An 18,999-nucleotide genomic window follows, 5' to 3' on the forward strand; every position below is an offset into this window, starting at 1 on the left:
AAAAAGATTAGACGAATGGCTAACTAGAATAAACAGCATAGAGAAGACCTTAAATGACCTGACGGAGCTGAAAAACATGGCATGAGAACTACGTGACGCATGCACAAGCTTCAGTAGCCAATTCAATCAAGTGAAGAAAGGGTATCAGTGATGGAAGATCAAATGAATGAAATGAAGCAAGAAGAAAAGTTTAGAGAAAAAAGAGTAAAAAGAAATGAACAAAGTCTCCAAGAAAAATGGGACTATGTGAAAAGACCAAATCTATGTCTGATTGGTGTACCTGAAAGTGACAGGGAGAATGGAACCAAGTTGGAAAACACTCTTCTGGATATTTTCCAGGAGAACTTCCCCAACCTAGCAAGGCAGGCCAACATTCAAATTCAGGAAATACAGAGAATGCCACAAAGATATTCCTCGAGAAGAGCAACCCCAAAACACATAATTGTCAGATTCACCAAGGTTGAAATGAAGGAAAAAATGTTAAGGGCAGTCAGAGAGAAAGGTCGGGTTACCCACAAAGGGAAGCCCACCAGACTAACAGCGGATCTCTCAGCAGAAACTCTACAAGCCAGAAGAGAGTGGGGGCCAACATTCAACATTCTTAAAGAAAGGAATTTTCAACCCAGAATTTCATATCCAGTCAAACTAAGCTTCATAGGTGAAGGAAGTCATTTTAATCCATTTTGAGTTCATGTTTTTACATGGTGTAAGATAAGAATCTAATTTCACTCTTTTGCATGTGGATATTTAGATTTTCCAACACCATTAATTAAAGTCTGTCCTTTCTCCACTGTGTGTCCTTGGCACCTTTGTCAGAAATCAATTGACTGTAAATTCATTGCTTTATTTCTGGGTTTTCCATCTTGGTCCACTGGTTGATGTGTCTGCTTTTACACCAGTGACATACTGTGCTGATGACAATCACTTTATAATATGTTTTGAAGTCAGAGAGTGTGATGCCTCCAGCTTCATTTTGTTTTTGTTTTTGTTTGTTTTTGCTCAGGATTGCTTTGGCTATTCAGGCTCTTTTGTGGTTCCACAAGAATTTTTTTTTCTATTTCTGTGAAGAATGTCATTGGTATTCTGATATGGATTGCATTGATTATGTAGATTGCTTTGAGTAGTACAGTCATTTTGACAATATTAATTATTTTAATACATGAGCATAGGATGCATTTTCATTTGTCTGTGTCTTCTTCAACTTCTTTCAGCAATGTTTCACAGGTTTTTTGTAGAGGTCTTTCATCTCTTTGGTTAAATTTTTTCCTAGATGTTTTTCTTTTTTCATAGTTATTGTAAATGAGATTGCCTTCTTGATTTCTTCTTCAGCTATTTTGTTGTTCATATGTAGAAATAATACTGATTTTTATATTAATTTTGTATCCTGCAACTTTACTGATTTACCAGTTCTAAGAGTTTTTGTTGGAGTCTTAAGGATTTTCCATATATAAAACTATGTTAATTGCAAAGAGGGACAATTGACTTTCTCTTTTCCGATTTGGATGCCTTTTATTTCTTCCTCTTGATCCCACATGATCATCATGTATTATCTTTTTGATGTGTTGTTGGATTTGGATTGCTTTTATTTTGTTAAGGTTTGTACATCTATGTTCATCAGGAATACTGGCCTATAGATTTCCTTATTTCTTTTGTCATTGTCTGATTTTGGTATCAGGGTAATGCTGACCTTATATAACGATATAGAAAGAATTCTCTATTTTTCAATTTTTTGAAATAGTTTGAGAATTGGTGTTATGTTTTCTTTATAAGTTTGGTAGAATTCAGCAGTAAAGCCATCTGGTTGTGGGCTTTTCTTTGTGGGGAGACTTTTTATTATGATTCAATCTTGTTGTTCATTATTAGTCTATTCAGGCTGTATGTGTCTAGGAATTTGTCCAGTTACTCTAGGTTTTCCAATTTGTTATCATATAGTTGTTTATAATAGTCTCTACTGATTGTGGGTATTTCTGTGGTATCAGTTGTAATGTCTCATTTCTGATTTTGTGTCATCTCTTTTTTCTTGTTTAATCTCACTAACACTTTATGAATTTTGTTTATACTTTCAAAAAACAACTTGGCATTTTGATGATCCTTTGTAAATTTTTTTCTATTTCATTTAGTTCTGCTCTGATCTTTATGACTTTGTTCCATCTACTAATTTTGGGTTTGGCTTGTTCTTACTTTTTGAGTTCCTTGATGTTCATCATTAGGTTGTTTATTTGAAATTTTTCTACTTTTCTGATGTAGGCATTTATTACTATAAACTTGCCTCTTAGCACTGCTTTTGCTGTACCCACTAGGTTTTGATATGTTGTGTTTCCATTTCATTTGTCTCAAGAATTTTCCCTCTTAATTCCTTCATTGATCCAATGGTCATTCAGGATCAGGTTGTTTAATTTCCGTGTAAGTGTCCAAAGTTCTCTTGTTATTGATTTCTGGGTTTTTTTCTTCTGTGGTCTGAGAAGATATTGGGTATGATTTTGATTTTTTTTAATTTGTTCAACTTGTTTTGTGGACTAACACATAGTCCATCCTGGAGAGTATTTCATGTGCTGATGAGAATAATGTGTTTTCTGCAGCTGTTAGATAAAATATTCTGTAAATGTCTGTTATGTCCATTTGGTCTATAGTGCAGATTAAGTTCAATGTCCAGTGTTGAAAGTGGAGTGTTGAAGTTCCCAACTATTATTGTTTTGGGTCTATTTCCCTCTTTATCTTGAATAATATTTGCTTTATATATCTGGGTGCTCTGTTGTTAGTTGTATATGTATTTACAAATTGTAATATCCTCTTGCTGAACTGATCTCTTTATTGTTACATAATTACCTTGTCTCTTTTTGGTTTTTGACGTAAAGGCTATGTTGTCTGACGTACGTATAGCTACTCCTGCATGCTTTTGGTTCCATTTGCATGGCATTTTTTTTTTCATTCCTTTACTTTCAGCCTATGTGTGTCTTTACAGGTGAGGTGAGTTTCTGGTAGGCAGCATATAGTTCGGTCTTGTTTCTTAATTCATCTTTTAATTAGGGAATTTAAACCATTTACATTTAGTTATTACTGATAGGTGATGATTTACTCCTGCTATTTTGTTAATTGCTTTCTGATTATTTTACATATGCTTCATTTCTTTCTTTCTCCTTTATGATTTGATGGGTTTCATAGTGATAATATTTGACTCCTTTCTCTTTCTCATTTGTGTGTCTGCTCTACCAGTGAGTTTTATATGTTTGTGTTTTATGATGGTGAATATCATGCAATTCCAGAAACAAGACTCTCTTAAGCATTTCTCATAAGGTCAGTCTAGTGGTGATGAATTCCCTTAGTTTTTGCTTACTTGAGAAAAACTTTATTTCTCCTTTGCTTTTTAAAAAGAGCTTTGCTTGGTAGTATTCTTGCCAGACATTTTTTTTCTTTCAGCACTTTGAATATATTATCCAATTCTCCCCTGGCCTATAAGGTTTCTGCCAAGAAATCCACTATTATCCTGATGAGGATTCCCTTATATGTGACTGGACAGTTTTCTTCCTGTTTTTAGAATTCCTTTTGTGTTTGTTAGTTTGACTTTTGACAGCTTGACTTTTGAGTTTTCACTACAATATGCCTGAGAGGAGATCTTTTTGGATTGCATCTATGTGGAAATATTTAAGCTTCCTGTATCTGCATGCCTATATTTCTTTCAAGACTTGAGAAGTTTTCAACTATTATTTCATTAAATATGTTTTCTATGCCTTTGCCCATCTCTTCTCTTTTGAAAACCCCCAGATTCAAATATTTGGTTACTTTCTGGTGTTTCATATGTCACACAGGCTTTCTTCATTCTATCTTTTGGATGCCTAGGTTATTTCAAAAGACCTGTCTTCAAGTTCAGAAATTTTTTCTGGCTGGGTACAGTGGCTCATTCCTATAATCCCAGCACTTTGAAAGGCCAAGATGGTAGAATTGCTTGAAGCCAGGAGCTTGAGAAGATCCTGGACAACAAAGCAAAATCCCATCTCTACAAACAATAAAAAGAAATTAGCCAGCCTGTAGTACCCACTACTTGAGAGGCTGAGGCAGAAGGATCACTTGAACCCAGGAATTCAAGGCTGCAGTGTGCTATGATCATGCCACTTCACTCTAGCCTAGGTGTAAAGGAATAAATTTTTTCTTCTGTTTGATCTAGTCTATTGCTCAAGCACAATTTTATTTTTTATTTAATTCATTGAATTATTCAGCTCCAGGATTTCTGTTTGGTTCTCTTTTATATCTATCTCTTTGTTGAATTTGTCATTCAAATCATGAATTGCTTTATTCTTTGTATTGCTTATCTTATTCACTTGTATCTCACTAAGTTTCTTTGATAACATTATTTTGAATTATTTTTCATGCATTTCATAGAATTATTTTTCTTTAGAATCTGTTATTGGAAAATTGTGTTCCTTTGGAAGTGTCATGTTTCCCTGCTTTTTCATATTTCCTGTGTATTTACTTTGATAGCTGCACATCTAGTATTACAATTGCTCTTCCAATTTGTATGGGTTGGCTGTTATAGAAAAATATTTTTTCTGTAGATGTGTCTATAGTGTTGGCTGGGGAGAGTGTTTTGGCTTTTCCTCTGGGTGGGTGCAGTAGTATAATCTCCATACGATTTTTTTGGCTGTAATCAGCATCAGTGGTATCAGTGAGTTCCTCAGTGGCTTCGGTTGTGGTTGTTAGTAAAGACTTTGGTGAGGTTTTGCTGGGGACAGGAATGCCAGGTGGGCTAGTCCTCAGGAAACAGTGGTGGCAGCAGGAGGCCACACATGCTGGTCCACAGGCTCCCAGATGGCCTATGTGGGCACCAGTGGTAATTCTGGGTGGGCCAGTCCTTTGGCCTCCAGCAGGTGTGCATAGGTGCCAGTGGTGTCAGCAGCAAACCAGATGGGCAGGTCCTTGGGCCCTTGGGTGGTGTGCTTACCGTAGTGTGCTCAGGATTGCTGGTGACAGTGGCAGTAGCAACAGCAGGCCAACCTTCAGGCTCCTGAGCAGCATATGCAGGCATCAGTGGTGTTTGGGCTGGGCAGAGCGATACTCAGGCCCATGGCTGGCTCACACAGGTAGATGCCCGCAGCAGTGGTGGTAGGTCGCATGGGTTGGTCCTCAGGACTTCAGGAGGCACATGTGGGCACTGGCAGTGGGCCAGGCAGACCCACTTTTATGCCCCTGGATGTAACAAATGGGCACTAGTAGCAGCAGAACAGGCCTGTCCCCAGATCTCTGAAGGTGTACATGGGCACTGGTGGTGATGGGCAGGGTGGGTTGATCCCAGACCCCTGGACGTCACATGCAGGTGCTGACATTGGTAGCCATGGTGAGAGTGAACCTGTCCTCTGGCTCCTGGATGGTGCAGGTGGGCTCCAGCAGCAACAGGCAAGGCAGATACATCCCCAGCCCCCCAAACAACATGTATAGATGTCAGCACTGGTGGCACTGAGTGGAGCAAGCCTGTCCTCAGGCCCCAGATGACATGCACAAGCACTGGTAATGAGGGAGCCAGGCAGAGTAGGCCGGTTCTCAGGTCCCTCAATGGTGCAGGCAGTTGTTGGTGGCTGCGGGCAGGATGTGTCATTCCCCAGGTACCCAGATGACATGCATGGATGCTTGCAGGGGTGGCAATGGGTGAGACAGGGTGGTTCCCATGCCTCTTGAAGTTGAGTGCAGGTATACAGTGGCCCTGCCACTGGAAGGAGGGGATTGCTGTCTGTGGCAACAGCCCTCAGGCTCTGGGGAGCACATGCCTTGACTTCTTTTGTCTCGGGGGCAGCCTCACTGCTGCATTGCACTGCTTATTCTCCAGGGTATGGAAGAATATGTGGGCTAAATTGCTAGGTATCAGGCTGCACCACTGGGTCCAGGTGGCATCAAGATGCTGCAAACTTCTGTGTGGACATGGGGCGGTATCAATGGGACTCCAGGGATGTGGAGATGAAGGGGCTGTAAAATGCAGGATGTAGTCTCTTGGGGACTAGAATGTCAAAATGGCATTTTGCTGCAACTGGTGGGTCTTGGGGTGTGTGTTGGACCCAGCACAAACTCCCCCTATGAACAATACTGGTTGATGGACTCCAGGGAGCTCTCTGTACTAGTCTCAGGGCCTGCAAGGGCCAAGGGGCTCTCTCATGGCTAGGATTGCAAGAGTTTGCAATGGCAATATGGACTGCTGGGATCGCTCACTTACCTTTTCCCCAACAATGGAGAGTTCCTCCTGGCTCTGAGCCAATCCCGGCAGGGTCAGCTGCTTTGCTTCCATTTTGTTCCCTGCCTAAGATATTCCCTGTCACTTCCCTGCTGAATTCCAGTGTTCTCCCTTAGAAGCTGTATTTCACATGTTTATTTGAGATCTTTCTTATTTTTCATACAGGCATTTATTGCTATCAATTTCCCTCTTAGGACTACTTTTGTTTCATCCCATAAGTTTTGGTGTACTGTATTTTCATTTTTGTTTGTCTCAAGTATTTTTTGTTTCATTTTTGATATCTTCTGTGATCCACTGGTTCTTTAGAAGTATGTTATTTAATTTCCACATGTGTGTATATTCCAAGATTTCTCCTGTTATTGATTTCCAGTTTTATGTCATTGTGATTTGAAAATATGCTTGATATGATTTCAGTCCTCTTAAATTTGTTAAGATTTGTTTTGTGGCCTAAAATATGATCTATCCTGGAGGATGTTCTGTGTACACTTAAGAAGAATGTGTATTCTGCTGCTGTTGGATAGAATGTTCTGTGTATGTCTTTCAGGTCCATTTGGTCTGAAGTGTAATTCAAGTTCAATGTTTCCTTACTGACTTTATGTCTAGATGATCTGTCCATTGTTGAAAGTGGGGTTTTGCAATCCCCTACTACTATAGTATTGCAGTCTACCTCTCCCTTCAGATCACTTAATAATTATGTATTTAGATGCTTCAATATCAGGTGCATATACATTTACAATTGTAACAACTTTAACAATAACAATTATAAATTGGTAAATTAACCCCTTTATCATTATGTAATGACCTTCTTTGTCTCATTTTAGAGTTTTTTACTTAAAGTCCATTTTGTGAAATGTAAGTACAGCTAACCCCGCTCTCTTTTGGTTTCCATTTGCATGGAACATCTTTTGCCATCCCTTCACTTTCAGTCTGTGTGTCCTTACTAGTAAAATGAATCTCTTGTAGGTAGCATATGAACTGGATTTTGTTTTTTTATCCATTCAGCTACTTTGTCTTTTTATTGGATAATTTAATCCATTTGCATCCAAGGTAACTATTGATAGGTAAAGATTTGCTACTGCCATTTTGTAATTTGATTTCAGATCATTTTGTAGGCCCTTTGCTTCTCTTTTTTTGTCTTCATTTGTGGTTTGATGGTTTTCTGTGATGGTATGTTTTGAATCCTTCCTTTATATGTTTTCTTTAACTTCTATAGGTTTTTGCTTTGTGGTTACCATGAGGCTTACATAAAATGTTTTATCCTTAAAACAGGCTTTAAACTGATAACAATTTGCCTTTAATCACATACAAAAACTCTGCACTTTCATTCTTTCCTTCCCATATTTTCTGATTTTGATGTAAACTTAAAATTTGTATCCTTTAACAATATACTGTAGCTACAGTTGTTTTTAATAGTTTTGTCTCTTAACCCTCCTAGTAGTAGTAAGATTGCTTCACACACCACCTTAACAGTATTAGAGAATTCTGAGTGTGACTATGTATTACTTATACCATTTATTTTTTCATTTTTATATGTTTCCTTTGCTTTTGTCTAAGAAAGCTTTCATTTCTCCCTCATTTCTGAAGGACAGCTTTGCCAGGTAAAGCATTCTTGGTTAGCAGGTTTTTTTCTTTTCCTTCAGTACTTTGAATCTATCATCCCACTCTCTCCTGGCCTCCAGTTTCTGCTGAAGAGTTTACTGAAAGCCATATTTGGGCTCCTTTGAATTTGACATGTTCCTTGTATCTCACTGCTTCAGTATTCTTCGTCTTTGATGTTCGACAATTTGATTATCAAAAATGTGTCTTGTTGAACTCTTCTTTGGGTTGAATTTCACTGATGACCTATGAGCTTCTTGTACCTGAATGTTGTCATCTATCCCCAGATTTGAAACGTTTTTCTTAGATGTGCTTAAATATGTTTTCCTTATACATGCATATGCATTTCCTTAAATCTGCTTTCTATGGCTTTTTCTCTCTATTCTCCTTCAGGAATTTCTGTTACATGAAGGTGAGTCCACTTGATGGTGTCCCATAATTACCACAAGCCTTTGTTTTATATTTTTTTTATTTGTGCTCCTCTGATTGGCTAATTTTAAGTATCTTATTTTAGAGCTGACTGATTATTTCTTCTGCCCAATCAAGTCTGCAGTTGATGCTTTCTATTGAGTTTTTCAGTTTATTTATTGTATTCTTTATGTCTAGGATGTCTATATAGTTAGGAGATTTCTGTTTCTATTTCTTCATCAAACTTCTCATGTTGTTCATGAATTGTTTTTCAATTTTTATTTTTTATTCATATTTTCTTGGAGGTCCTGAAATTTCTTTAAGTCAGTTATTCTGAATTCTTTGTCAGTAATTTCATAGATCTCCATTTATTCTGGGCCTTTTATTGCAGCCTTATTACTTTCTTTTGGTAATGTCATATTTCCCTGATTTTTCATAATCCCTGTATCTTTACAGTAATACCTGCACATTTGAGGATGTGACCACCTCTTGGCCTTTGCAAGTGTGCTTTAGTGGTGACATACCTTTAGTATTTAGTCTGCCCTGACATTCTAAATAAGCCACTGGTAGCAATCCTGAACAGTCAGACTTTGATGTCAGGTTCTCTAGTTGGACTGGGTCACTTTCTATATTCTGAGCTTGAATAAACTTCTAGTTGTGCTTCATGGTTTGGTGGAACCACTGACTTGACTCTGCCATTAGGTGAAGCTGCTAACTGCACTCTGTGAACATCTCGAATCAGGCAGGTTGTCTTCTCTGTCTAGGCAGTACCATTGTTTGGAATCCATAGTTGGCTATGCCCTGGGCTTTGAGACTGAATGAGGTTTCTGAAATTGCTGCTCAGCCACATAGTAGGGCAGGCCAGAGGCTATGCTCCACAGATACGTGTGGACTTGGGCTTATATCCCAGCCTAGGATAAGCTTAAGTAGAGCACCAAGTTTGATGGAGTCACCACTCATCAGCTGAGGTTGGATAGGGCCAGATGTTCCCTCTGCAGACCTGAAGTTGCCTCCCTGTCTAGGGAAGACTTAATGAGAGCACCAGGACTTATCTGGATTACCTCTATGCTACCAGGGCTGGGCAGGGCCAAGTGCTCCCTCTGAGGGTAATCTCTAACCTGCAGTTGCTTCTTGACCTGGGGAAGCCTTAACAAGAGCACCTGAGCTGTATAGGGAAGCTGGCTAGGTATTCAAGACCAAAGGACCATGTTTCCTACAGCCTGATTTTGTTGGCTAGTTTGTCTGGTGTGGTACCTTCAGCTGCCAAAATGCAAAGCAACTGCCAAGATCTGCACTCTGACCACTGTGAAGCCCACCCTTGTTCTTTGTTTCTCACTGACCATAGGTGGTCTAGCCTGGCTGGTACTACCAATGTTTCCTGTAGGATAAGACAAGACTGAGCCTCCACTAAAAGGTCTCAGAATAGTTGAAAGCTGAACGTCTGCCTCCAACTCACTATTCCCACTGCAAAAACCTTGGGTCTGGAGGAATTCTCTGTGTGTGGTGCTGTGCCAGCTTGAAGGAGGGGCAATGCAGTCAAAGGGAGCCATTCCTCTTACCATTTAACATGGCTTCTCTCAGATTTATAGTTGAAGAGGCTGTCTCAGCCTCACTCTCGAGTTCTAGGGTATTCACAATGATATTCTTGCCAGTGGATAGTTGCTAGTGGAATTTATGTTGTGGAGAGTGAAGCTAGAGAACATCTATTCTATTCTGTCATCTTGCTGATGAATAGATTTTTATCTTTTAAAGCAATTTTAGGTTCACAGTCGGGTTTAGTGGAAAGTACAGAGAGTTCCCACATAGGTCCTGTAGACACTCCCCTACCATCAACACGCTGCACTAATGTGGTACATTTGTTACCACCGGTGAACCAACATTGATGTATTTCTATCAACCTAAGTCCATAGTTAATATTAGAGTTCACTCTTTCTGTTGTACATTCTGTGGGTTTTGGGAAATGTACAATGGCACAAATCTATCATTATGGTAGCATACAGAGTATTTTCACTGTCCTAAAAATCCTCTGTGCTCCACCCATTCATTCCTGCCTCCATCCAAACCCCTGGAAACCACTGATCTTTTTATTGTCTCCATTGTTTTGCCTTTTCCAGAATGTCACATAGTTGAAAACATACAGTACACGTAGCCTTTTCAAATTGACTTCTTTCAGTTGGAAAAATGCACTTAAAGTTCCTCCAGGTCTTTTCATGTCTTGGTAACTTGTTTCTTTTTCACACTGAATGATATTCCATTGGGTGGATATATCACACTGGTGAACATTTTTTAAAGAGAAAAGCCCAACCCAGATTTACTGCATCAGACATTTTATGTGTATTTTAACCAGATCCTCAAGGTGGCTCTAATATATATCTGGGATAGATTATTATAAAGATTCCTCCTGGATTTAAAAAATAAGTACATTAATGCTCCCTAGATTTAAGATGCTTCTTTTCCTTTGAGGAAAAATATATATTTCCTCTAAGATGGGCATGTCTGTGCTCCATCCCTGCATCTTTCACTCAGTCAGTAAGTCCTGGTATAGGGAGATTGTAGAAGAATCTGAGCAGAGTGACTGCTCCCAACTGAGAGAGCAAGTTTTGCTTTCAGTTTTTGATCAACGGAAAGGGAGGGAGAAAGATAAATTGTGAAGACAGAATGGTAGAAAGTAGGAAGAATGCTAAGAAATCTGATATCCTAATTTTTGCCACATAGCAGGCACTCTAAAGTAATTGTCTATTTAGTTTTATTTCCATAGGAAGTAATATTTACTTAAAGATAAGAAAACTAAGGCCAAAGACTTTACCATTTTCCAGTAAGAGACTCCAGATTCAGCCTGTATGCTTATACTATTCTTTTACCCATCCCAATCTAGATTATAAACTTTGTGAGAGCATAAGCCACATGTGTCTTATTTACCATTTTAACTTAAGTACTTGACAGACACAAAGTACAGAACAAATATTTCTTGAAGTAAATTTAAGATTTAGATTTAAGAAGTAAATTTAAGATACACTTGAAGTGTATCTTAAATGAAGGTCTGTTCACAAGAAGTATGCTGCCTTTTGATAGGTTAATTATAATAGAAAATGAAGAAAAATTAGCTAATATTTCTGATATTTTATGTGATTCTACATTTTTTATAGCACAAGCCTCAGGAAAAAAAAAAAGACATCTCTTAAAGCTGTAGATGATTCAGTAAAAAGCCTGTTAAACCCCAGATTCATAATCACACTAGGCAATGGTGGTTCATTTTCTAAGCTCACCATGATACACCTTTTGATCAAGGAGAGCTAGGCTAATGGTGCCTGTGATTTATCGCCCTTCCAGAAGAATCACAGATCCCATTCTACTATGCCCCAAACACATCTATAGCTTCTCTGGACTAAGCATCAATTCCTTCAATGTGAAAAACAGTCAACAATGTATTAAAAAACAGGGTTCCCTTCTAACTACATAGTGTGTGTTTCTTTATAAATCCTCTCTAAGGGCTCCTAATGACATATAACTCATATTGTAGTTATAGAATGAGGCACATGTGCCCCTGGGCCTTCTCAGTCTAGTAACACATTAGACATTTGGGATGCGCATTCATTCTCCAATACCATTCACTGCCTTATATTTCCAAAGAGTTAGTAGCTCAGTGATAATGAGGTCAAAGTCCCTGATTTGATTTCTCATGGGGAAAAATGATTATCCTTTTCTTGTTTAGACATATAAATGTTACAGAATGTTACCAGTTCTCACTGTATTTCCTCCATGGACAAATTCTAGTAGGGAAAAAAAGATCATTTTGTTGTATAGGTCTCAACGACCTACTGTATAAGATGAGAATAAAGATAATAAACTTTTTTTTTGAGACAGTGTCTCCCTCTGTCACCCAAGCTGGAGTGCAATGGTGTGATCTTGGCTCATTGCAACCTCCATCTCCTGGGTTCAAGTTATCCTCCCACCTCAGCCCCTCAAGTAGCTTGGACTATGCATGCACCACCACACCCGGCTAATTTCTGTATTTTTAGTAGAGACAGGGTTTTGCCATGTTTGCCAGGCTGGTCTCAAACTCCTGACCTCAAGTGATTCACCCACCTCGGCCTCTCAAAGTGCTGGGATTACAGGCATGAGAAACTATGTCTGGCCAATAAACACTTCTCATCTATTTTGTAATGTACAAAAACAGATCCAAAAAATAATTTATGTGCACTTAGTGAGCATTATAGAAGGAAAGGAAGCAAAGAGCTCCATAATAAGGTGGAAATCATTTACACAGGGACTTACTCTCTGGAGAGTGCAAGGAGGAGATATTCACAAGCAGGGAGCATTTTTTCCGCTAGGACTGACTCTGGAACTGTGTAAGGAACTGCTGGTTTCTACAGTGCCCGATAAACAGCTCTCACCTGACAGAGCTGCTTGGCTTGTGGATGGCAATTCCAAGGTGAATGGACAACATCCTGTTCAGAAGGCTGCTTCTCTGATTGAAGAAGAGTCAAGAAAACCTTTTTCTTTTGAGATATTTATAGCTTAGAGAAGTTGGATAAAGTATACCTTTGTGAGCAAAATTTACTTTTCTCTGTACCTGAGTTCTCCAAATTTTGAAAACTATTTGTGAATAGTCTTATTTTATGGCAATGTAGTTATTCACATAAGTTCAGTAAGAATCTGCTTTCTTTTGTAACAGGACAAAATTGAAGACACCGGTTCTTTTACCAAGGCTTTGACTGGAATGACATACTTTCAGATATGACCAGACTGAGGAAGTGAGGTTGACTGTATAGAGCTAATAAAAGCCCCTTGGAAAGTCTGGCCTAGTACCTCATCTAAATTGTTCCCTTACAAGGCTTCTGACCTGTAGTAAATAAAGAATGTCACTTACTAACAGATCCAGGAACCTCAAGATATTTTAAGACCTCCTGAAGAAAGGAATTCATACAGGTATTATAAGAATAGGCTGGCTGGGCGCGGTGGCTCAAGCCTGTAATCCCAGCACTTTGGGAGGCCGAGGCGGGCGGATCACGAGGTCAGGAGATCGAGACCATCCTGGCTAACACGGTGAAACCCCGTCTCTACTAAAAATACAAAAAATTAGCCGGGCGTGTTGGCAGGCGCCTGTAGTCCCAGCTACTCGGGAGGCTGAGGCAGGAGAATGGCGTGAACCCGGGAGGCGGAGCTTGCAGTGAGCCGAGATCGCGCCACTGCACTCCAGCCTGGGGGACAGAGCGAGACTCTGTCTCAAAAAAAAAAAAAAAAAAAGCATAGGCTAATAGTGAATCCTTGGCTTAGCTTCTGGCCTTGAGGCTTTTAAAAAGTTGAATCCAAAATTTCTTGTAAAAGTTCCAGCAAAGCTAACTTAAAAAGAGCCTATAGGGCTGATCACTATTCTTGCTACATTTTATGCAAATAATCAGGCCAAGCATAATGAAACCAAAATTTATTTTGCAAATAAATCGTTCCTACTATGATTTATTCTTAGTAGAAATGGGGAAAGTAGATAGAGAGAAAATTTAGATTCTAGCCCTAACCATGATGTGAGTTTTTTTATTATTTGCCTGCAATTTGGGCTAACCCTGAATTACTTCCTGACTACAAGAAATCTCTAAATACAACCAAGTTTTACTTTTCTTCATGACGCCTTTAGTTGGCTCCTTAATGAAAAGAGTTCTTTGTTGTTGTTGTTGTGCTTGCAACAAATTCTCTTTTGATTATAGTCCTTGTGTGCATTACATTTCTACTAATCAAATTATTAACGTTATGTATCTCTCATTGTTTTAGTTCTCCCGAGAAAACTGAAGACAAGAAATGGTTCAACAGCCTGTGAATCTACCCCATTTGGAATCCCACTGGGCCTGATCTGTTTTCCATTGCCAGTGCATTGCTGCTAAAGCTATACAATATCAAGCACCCTCCCCAAAGTCTCAAAGACCACCACAGAAGAGGAGGGTGCATGAGATTGTAAGAGCCAGATTAGGGGGAGGAATGTAGAGGCTGAAGCATCTCCATCTTGGATGCTAATCTACCATGTCTGCTTCGATTAACCCCAGTTCCAGGAAGGCCTCTGAAATGTCCATTTTATCTATTTTTCCCTGTGTAAGGGCAGTTACTTACCTTGATAGAGTTTGGATATTTGTCTCGCCCAGATCTCATGTTGAACAGTAGTCCCCAAGGCTGGAAGTGGGGCCTGGTAGGAGGTGTTTGGGGCATGGGAGCTGATCCCTTATGGCTTGGTACTGTCTTCACAATAGTGAGTTCTTTCAAAATCTGTTCATTTAAATGTCTATTGCACCTCCCAGCCACCACCCCCATCAATTGCTCTTGCTTGTGCCATGTGATAGTCCTGCTCCCCCTTCACCTTCAACCATGATTATACACTTCCTGAGGCCTCCCTAGAAGCCAAGCAGATGCCAGTTCCATGCTTCCTATAAAGCCTGCAAAACCATGAGCCAATTAAACCTCTTTTCTTTATAAATCATCCAGTCTCCGGTATTCCTTTATAGCAATACAAGAATGGCCTAATACATACCTTAAATACTGCTCTTAGGGCAAATTCCTATCTATCCCCTCTGAAGCATGTGTGCCTCTCCCTTACGGTATGTAATCCCTGGGTCTGGTAGGTAATGGTGCATAATCCACCACCTAGTCTCTAGCTGCCAGAGACACAGATAAGGCTTTTGTTCCTAAGTCCCTATGAAATGTTTCTTTATAAGAAAATAAAAGAAAGGGGGAAATAAGAGGTGGGAGGGAAGAGGGAAAATTTTTGGTAAGATGGTATTAATAGAGTATTACAGTGGCCTTTCATTGTTTCTACCTACTGAATGTCCATCTACCATGTTTATGATTATCACACCTCAATATTTTTCTCAAGAAGCCACCTCTTTTCCACTTTTGTGTTTATATGGTTTGATCCATTTCCTATATTCAGGGGAAATGGGTCCAGATCTTAGGTCTCAGCAATCATTTACTTCCACTTTTTGGCCAAAGTGATTATTTCAGGATTGGCATATGCCCACATCTAGTCAAAGTCAATCTCAGAACTTTTCTAAAGGAATTGTGCAAGAAGCCTTCTCCACACACTTGGAAAGTGAAAAAAATAAAAATGAGTCATCAGTGTTTTGGAACCATTCTGAGTTGAGAGCCTGCCTGAAAATGAAAGCAAAATGAAATTTGCAGAATCTAGGAATGCAGAAAGCTAGCTTCTTATGACATTATCTGAGCATCTAGATCTAGCTACATCTGAAACTAATATTTTTTATTGTCAGCCCATAAATTCCCTTTTAATTTGAAGCCAATTTAGAGTTGAGTTTCTATCACCAAGACTAAAGAGTCCTGATTAACATGATTACAGAAAGTAGGAAAGAGGCTCAGATACTTCAGACCTACCATTGCACATGATAAAAGAAAGAACAAATGCCGAACACAGACAGAACTCACTTAAATCTTGACTCTACAAATTACTAGTGTTGCAACTGTTACAGGAGGGAGTCAGGCAGACATGAGCAGGGCAGGAGAGTGTCCTCCTCTGCCAACCAGGACTCTCAGATGACCATCAGGTAATGCTCAAGCAGTTATTAAACTGTCTCTCTAAAATAATAATTGGTTGCAGCCAGTACCAGAGAAAGGCAGTCTCCCAATAGATAGAAAAACCTGAAACTGGTGATCAGCTTCCTGATAAGATCTCAGGAGCTGGGTAACTGGGTTCAAGCATGTGCACTAAGAGGCAAAATGGTGAAGTTCAACTGCTATATGACCTTACAGGAACACTCGATTGGTAAGGGAAGAACATAAGCATGCAAACAACTCCAGTAAACACAACAGACATGCAGCCCCTCCCAAGTGCTGCCAGGCCACTGTGCATGTGGAATGCCAATGTATAAGACCCCAAGTCAAAGGTCAAACCATGCACTTGATCTCTCAAGTTGCCCACTTGGCCTTCTTCCAAGTGTACTTTACTTACTTTTGATAGAGGCAGACAATGCCTAGACAGTTATGGGTGGGTCCCCCACTAAATCCCACTTCCAAGCTGAAGAGAGTTGAAAGCCTGAAAGCCAAGCTGCAAGTTAAATCCTCAGACCAGATTGAGAACTTGTCTTCCCATTTGGTGCACTTTCCTCTAATTGGCCCCCACCCTTCACTTATTTTACATATACCTACCCTTTCCTAATTGGTTTTTCTACACTGTCATGCCCACCTTTGAGTGGTGTGTTCACTTTAACCTTTTTTGCATACTCATAAACCAATCAGCATGCACTCCCCATCCTGAGTCCATAAAGAGTCTCAGACCCAGAAACACCAGGGAACCATCCCTCCCCCTACCCTCCCCTCTCCACTGAAAGCTATTTTCATCACTCAATAAAATTCTTCTCTGCCCTCCCTACCCTCCAATGTCCTGCATATTCTCATTCTTCTTGGTCATGGTACAAGAGCTTGGGAATCACCAAACGCAGGTACAAGCTATAACACAGGCAAGCTGAGGCACACAGCATGGCCGAGCAAGGCGCAGGTGGGGCATTGCTAGCCAGGAGTCCCCAGCTTGCAAAGTGACCAAGAAGAAAAATCCTGCATCACTTTCGTTCCTACTCAAAGCTTTTTAATTAACTTTCACTGCTGCTCTAAAACTTGCCTCGGTCTCTCACTCTGCCTTATACCTTCAGTGGAATTCTTTCTTCTGAGGAGGCAAGAATTGCAGTTGCTGTAGACCTGTACAGATTTACTGCCACTAACACAATAGTGTTAAGCAAATTATTTCATTTCTCTCAGCCTTAAATTTGTACATATAAAATGGGGAGACATCTAACTACCAGGTAGAATTAGATGGAGAATTAAATAAAATGAAGTATGTGAGAAGTGCTGTACATTGTAGATGCTCCATACACTACTTCCCACATTGCCAATTTTCTCTCAGAAATCCAGCAATGAGAGGGAATTAGACAAGGTCTTCACAACTGTGCCCTTGAGGCTGTCAGCTCACACAATGAGTTCCATGTTCAGTTTTCCAATCACTTGAATTCCAGTCTCGGTGTGACTAACTAGATTACTGTCTCCCACCAGCTGTAGTTACTGTTTTATTCTCCATAAAACCTGGAATCCTATTATCAGCATAAGTGTAAAAAAATATTGTGGGTGTGGGGTTCTGCAGCACAGAGAATGTTGCAAGCAGTTGGAAGCACAGCAAGATGAAAACAAAAAAACAAAAAAAAAAAAGAATTCTGTCTCAAATCTCATTCTCCAGAGAGCTTTGTAAAGGTGAAGCATCTGTTAATAAAGGCACAGATTTGGCTTCTTATTTTATAAGTTAGCCAGAAAACAAACAAACAAGAAATCCCTAAGCAATTCAGGCATAAGGTATTTAAAAAAAAAAAGGCAATAGGGAACCTGCACATATTAAAATAGAAACTGAACTCAGAGATGATATCTCCTAATTTCTGGGCTCCTAATATGTGTCAAGCCCTCTGTGTGTTTGATTTTCAGCCCTCTACATCCTATGAGGTGGATGTTCTGTTATCCTTTCACAGATGTGGATTCTAAGAGTCAGCAAAGGCTCTGGGAAGGTAAACAGCTTGCCTGCAGTCAAGTCTACTGCTCTTCATCTCCATTAATGCCTCTCTAGCCAAGCCATCATCTTTGTCCTCCTGGTCTCAGAGCTGGTATCTCTGCTTCTATTTGACAACCTTACACTCTATATCCCAAAGAGTATCTAGAATGGTCTTAACGAAAACTAACAGTAAGGCATCAAATCATCCCCTATTTAAAATCTCCCAATGACTCTGGAAACTAAGCTGTCACTTTCTTAAAAAACTAAACATGCAACTACCACACAATCCAGCGATTGCACTCAGGCATTTATCCAAGAGAAATGAAAACATATCTTCACACGTAAACCTGCACACAAGCATTCAAAGTAGCTTTTTTCATAATAACCAAAAACTGAAAACAACTCAGTGGGTGAATGATTAAATAAAATGTGGTACATCTGTACCATGTAATATTACTCAGCAATGAAAAGAAACAAATTACACACAACAAAAAGAAAAGAAAATACATACAACAACTTGATGTTGAAAAAAAGCCAATCCAAAAAGGTTACATATTGTAAAATTTCATACATATAACATTATTGAAATGACAAAATTATAGAAATGAAGAACAGGTTAGTGGTTGCCAGAGGTTGAGGATGGGGAAGAGGGTGGGAGGCACATAGGTCTGACAATAAAAAGGCAACACAGGAACTCCTTGGGGTGAGAGAACTGTATCTTGACTGTGGTGGTGAATACATGACTCTCCACTTGTGATAAAATTGCATAGAATACACACACACACAAAAATGAATACAAGTAAAACAGGAAATCTAAATAAGATCAGTGGATTATATCAATGTCAATATGCATGTGGTAGTGATACTACATTGCAATATTGTAAAATGTTAACATTGGAGGAAACTGGATGTGGGGTATGAAGAATCTGTTTTATTTCTTACAACCACCTGTGAATTTACAATTACCTCAAAATAACAAGTTTTTTTTTTTTTTTTTTTTTTTTTTTTTTTTTTTTTTTTTTTTGGAGACAGGGCTTGGCTCTGTCACCCAGGCTGGAATACAGTGGCATAATCTCAGCTCACTGTAGCCTCAACTTCCCAGGCTCAAGCAATCCTCCCACCTCAGCCTCCCAAAATGCTGGGATTATAGGCGTGAGCCACCATGCCCAGCCAAATTTGATTTTTCAAAAATCACCCAAAGGCTTCTCATCACATTAAGAATAACATTGCATTGCTTGCCCTGGCTCATAGAGCCCTA

The sequence above is a fragment of the Nomascus leucogenys genome, chromosome 2 (genome assembly GCF_006542625.1).
Source record: "Nomascus leucogenys isolate Asia chromosome 2, Asia_NLE_v1, whole genome shotgun sequence".
NCBI lineage: Eukaryota > Metazoa > Chordata > Mammalia > Primates > Hylobatidae > Nomascus > Nomascus leucogenys.